Source organism: Myotis davidii, unplaced genomic scaffold, assembly GCF_000327345.1.
Source record: "Myotis davidii unplaced genomic scaffold, ASM32734v1 scaffold497, whole genome shotgun sequence".
In the NCBI taxonomy this organism is placed as follows: Eukaryota; Metazoa; Chordata; class Mammalia; order Chiroptera; family Vespertilionidae; genus Myotis; species Myotis davidii.
The window spans coordinates 2,494,690-2,499,754 of NW_006288434.1; the positions used below are offsets into that span (position 1 = coordinate 2,494,690).

The following is a 5,065-nucleotide window of genomic DNA, read 5'->3' on the forward strand; positions in this document are numbered from 1 at the left end:
CGCCCCGCCCCCCGCGGCGCCCGGGGCTGGGCCCAGTGGCCTTCACTCACCCCGGGTCGCCTCCTGGAGCCGGAGGACCCGTCGCCATGGCTTCGTGCTCCGTCCACGCCACGACTCCTGGGCAGGGAGGGCGCGCGGCGGGCTCGGGTGGCTGATCAGGTCCCGGTAAGTGCGACCGCCAGCCGTTCACGGTGGTAACGTGTGTTAACTCTCCCCCGAGATACGTTCTGAGCGGAGGTTTCTGGGGCTCGGCGAGCTGCTGGTTCGGGAAGCTGGAAGGGCCGGTGCGCAGTTCGCAGCCCCGTGATGATGTTTCAGCAGTTTTAACTGGATTTGGGGGGCGGGGGGGAGCATCTTGGGTACGTTATGATGTGTTGGTGGCCTGTCCCGATTCCACTGTTGAGCTCCCAGCCGGGGTGGGAACCCGAGGGAGGACACTTGAGGAAGAGAGAGCTACCGAGCCTGGCAGAAGCTTGAGCAAGGCCCCACTAATCCTTTAATTCCTTGGACAAATGTAAGAGTTGCAGATGCTGGTCGCGAATACAGATAAGCCCTGAGGGGTTTGCGTTTTGTGGGGTGGATGGGCTCCTGAATGACTACTGGTAGGTGCAGTCATCATCAGAACCTTCCCTCTGGCCGCCCAGATTTAACTCGTAAATCTTCGAACACCCAGAGAAGGGGAAAGAATTGTACCCTCGCCTAGAGTCACATTTTACTTTATTTGCCATCCCGCTATCCATTCATCAATCCATCATGTTTTTCCATATATTTGGAAGTAATTGGACGCTGCCCTGGCCGGGTGTCTCAGTTGGTTGGAGCATGGTCCCATACACCAGAGCAAGCTGAAGTTGCCTCAACACTTCACTGCTCCAGCATCAGTGTGCACATATCATTAAATAAAGTCTAATTCTGTTTATTCTTTAAAGAACACACACACACACACACACACACACACAATCAGCATCACATAGTTAATGCACACCTCTCAAGTAATACCATTTGGTGAGTTTTGACAATAATAGAGCTGTGTAATCCAAACCGCTGCCAAGATGTGAAACATTGCCAGCACCCCAGAAAGTTCTCTTTTGCCCCTTCAAACGCTATCCCTTCTCACCACAGAAGAAGCCATGATTCTGGTTTTTGTGTTGTTTTTAGCAGATTAGTTTTGTCTATTCTAGAACTTGTGTATGTAAGTGGAATTACACTGCATTGATTTAAAAGACTTCTTTAACTCTGCATATTTTTGATACTCATGGTGCATTTATTAGCAGGTTTTTCCTTTTTGTTGCTCAGTGGCGGCCCACTATATTAATTCTTTCTCTAATTTTTTAAAATAAACTTTATTTTAGATTTATAGAAAAGTTGCAAATTTAGTGCAGAAGCTGGTACTGCATACCTCTCGCCCAGATACATTACTAACTGTACTCCAGACTTTCTTTGGCTTTCACCTGTTCTTAATGTCCTTTCTCTGTTCAGGATCCGATCCAAAGTACCACGTTGCATTTAGTTGCCCTGCCTTCCCCAGACTCTCTGATCTGTGACAATTAGTCTTTTTTGTTTGTTTTTCATGTCCTTGACAGTCCATAGAAATATTGACTAGATACCAGTAGAGCATCTTCCAATTTGGGTTTATCTGGTCTTTTGTCATGATTAGACGGGCACTTGGGGTTTTGGGATGGAATATCACAGAACAACTTTAAAAGTCATTGGTAAAGGCAGTGTGAGTTCAGAGAAATATTGGTAATTTGGTGATACTAGGTTTTTGTGGGTAATGTCTCCAACATGATGTAAGAAGTTTTCTTCTTCTTTTTTTTTTTTTTGTCTTACTGGCCTACTGCCGAATGCTGTTCACCAAGATGAAGACAGTCTCTTCAAACAATTGTTAAGGAACTTGAATGCAGTGTTGTAGATGATCCGGCTGATTTACACACACCATTCTAAATGAGAATAATTTAACTCCTTTTCTCCACAATTGTACCTAACTTTTCATGGTTTATCTTAACTGTACAGATAATTCTATTTATCCTGTATATAAAGCTTCTCTTATTCTACATGCCCTTTTTATTATTTCTGTTGAGATCTGCCTTTCAAATTTTAGGGCCTTCATTTCCTACTTGTATCTTTTAGTTAGATGGAAATGTTTTTAGAGATCATACTGAAGAACATTCTTGAATATCTGAAGTTTAATGGCCTTAGCATTTCACATAACTGCTCTTGGGTTGCATTAAAGCGGCAAGATATGGGGGTCGGGGGTGGGGGGTGGGGGTGGGGAATGTCTCTGTCAGGATAATTATCCTATTTCTTGGAATAACTGAGAATAAACCATCTCTGTCTCCAGCATGAGTATTTTAGTTTATTTTTAAAATTATCGTGGTGTGGGCAGAATCAGAATCTTTGTTATGGAGTCTAATGTAAGCTTATAATCACTGTTACATGCTAGTATCTTGCCTCATCATCCATTAGTGTCATTGAGAGTGTGAGCAGACCCTAGTAGATTGAAGGAACATTTTCTTTACCTCCTATAAAAGTGACCATCCTGGTTGAGATGAGATATGCTTTAGATATGCCTATAGTGCTTCTGAAATCTCAGATTCTTGTCCTTATAATTTCTAGTTTTGCCATTTTTCTGATTTCTTTCTTAGCCCTTTTCTAGCAAATCCTGCCAGGTTATATTTAAAGTAGCAACCACAGAATTATAGAAGTATGAATAGGTCTGGTCTAGTGGTTTACCTTAGAGATTATATAAGTCTGTCCTATTAAATGATAGCAAGTAATAAGCATTCCTAAAACTTATTTAGCACTTTGTAGTATGCCAAGCACATTCACATTCATATGTTGTTCCTAGTATAGTAGAGTGACTTACGTTTAGACAAGTTAGGTATGAGGAGGTAAACCTTTGGTGGTCATTGCCCAATATATAAGACAATTCTCAAAAGTTAGTTCACATAATGTATTAGCTAAGTCATAAAGTCTTTTTATCGTTTTGGTATACAGTAGGATTTTATACTTTAAGCAAAGAAGAACTTGGAATCTGGAGAGTAAGAAATGTTCTGGGTAGTTCTAGACTACATGTTATAACATTATACATACTGAGTCTTGCATACACATCAGGTTGGTGAGAGTACTGGACACTTAAATTTTAGGCAACTTAGAAATTTCAGTTTTGGAGGACAAATAAAAGCAAAAATGAAATTAGATGAAGGCTGGAAACTGAGTAAGTAGGTAAAGATACTTGGTAAGATGACCGTGACATGAGGTTATGTGAATTTTGTACTATTGCAGCTTGGAAATGCTTACTATGTAGAGAGTACGTACTTCATACTGTGGTGTAAACACTTTGAAAACATTTTGTGTAATGTGACATTATTGAAACACTAGAGGTCCAGAGCATGAAATTCGTGCACGGATGGGGTCCCTAGGCCTGGCCAGTGATCAGGGCCTATCGGGGCTGGGCTGATCAGGGCCTGCTGGCCTGGGGGAGAGACCAAGGGAGGTTGGCCTGCTGGACTGGGGGAGGTTGGCTGCATTGAGCATCTGCCCCCTGGTGGTCAGTGCATGTCATAGCGACTGGTCAACCAGTTGTTGTGGTCATTCAGTCGTACTGGTCACTTAGGCTTTCAGATAGATAGATAGATAGATAGATAGATAGATTCTATTAAAACTTATTTCTGCAGTTAAGATGTCAATTTAACCTAACATTTTTAAACATAGGATTAAATGCTACTTTTATTTCCTTCTTTAGGGCGAACTTTCTGACCAAGTGTACAACTACCCAGAAGGCCTAGGAGAAGTGCTGTATAGAGAGCAGTTCGACTTCAACGCGGAGCCACCTTGGGAACCTAGCTGATGATAGGGGGGTTCCATCTCCTAACTTGTCCATGTAAGTATTTTCACATCCATGCAGGGATCTTGTAAAGTTGAAGTGAAGGAGAGTTCTGTTTGCTCGATCTTTTTCAAACTTGCAATTGTACTTAACCTCTTAAAACGCAGTGACTCTTAAAACTCTTTAAAAGTTCTAAAACAGGCTTGACATTAGAGGTATACTGATTCAGTTATATGCATTGTTTACCAAAGACTGGATCACAGCATTTATTTTGATTCATGACACGTATTTATTGCAAGCTACATTTTAGGAAATCTTAATAGTCAGGTTTTAATATAAATTGGAGAGAGGTTTTTAAAGTTAAGATGTGGGTAGTAGTTTATCAGATCATTCAAACAGAGCAAATGCTCTCCATTCCACTCACTGCACCTATATCCTAGAGCATGGGATATGAGGGGTGAATCTGAGTACTTGTTTTTCTAGTTATGAGCATCTTGCCAGACAAAGTGATGTTTAGAGTTTATATTCTTTTTCATAAAATAACTTTATATAACTCAGATGCTGGGGAAAAATGGGTTGTTTTTAGAGGACTTACTGGGAGATCATATATGTACACCTGAGCAGATTTTTCAGGGGGTAGTTTTGTTTTGACTATACTTGATTTTCTATGAATGAATTTGACTTTTGAATTAAATCTCTGAAAAATGTAATTCCACAGTAAACTTGTTTGAATTTATTAGTAAATTTGTGTTGCTAGGTTCATGTGTTTAAGTTTTAAGTCTACTATTTATAGATGCTTTTGAGATTTGGATGTTTTTAAGTTGGCCAGAGACTTGGCAAGAACACTTGAGAAATTTTTAGGAAAGCTTAGGGCAGGGGTGGGCAACCTTTTTGTGAGTGCGTGCCAAAACCAGCAAAAATCTCTGACTCAAAATTCTTCTGTGTGCCAACCCTAATTTTTTGAGAACATGTTATGCCTACTTGATATTGCTTAAGGTGTACGTATGTAAAGAACCTTGAGAAAATAATAAGATTCATTCGAGCGACAAAAACACAGTATATGATGATGAAAAATACATTTTTTAATGTATACATGTACACTGATGTCCGACAGAAAACTTTATGACTCCGTTTGATATTATCAGTGGGACTTTGCTGCTGCATCACTGATGACAGAGATTTTACATCAGGTTTATATTTCGTGACCTTCAGAGATATGCACAAGCTACTACTTTCAGCCGT

General features: G+C 40.7%; 1 protein-coding gene across 3 annotated transcripts in view; it reads left to right on the forward strand.

The window, feature by feature from the left end:
* The first annotated feature begins 69 nt into the window (after positions 1–69).
* AZIN1 (antizyme inhibitor 1) overlaps positions 70–5,065 on the forward strand; it is a 41,383-nt gene continuing 36,387 nt past the window's right edge. For 2 of the 3 annotated variants that reach the window (NM_001291764.1, NM_001301800.1), the window contains exons 1-2: positions 70–165; positions 3,743–3,880. The gene's annotated coding sequence lies outside the window, so the exon portion shown is untranslated. Of the gene's footprint in view, positions 166–3,742; positions 3,881–5,065 lie in introns of those variants that run through there. The other variant, XM_015561698.1, reaches the window with a different exon arrangement.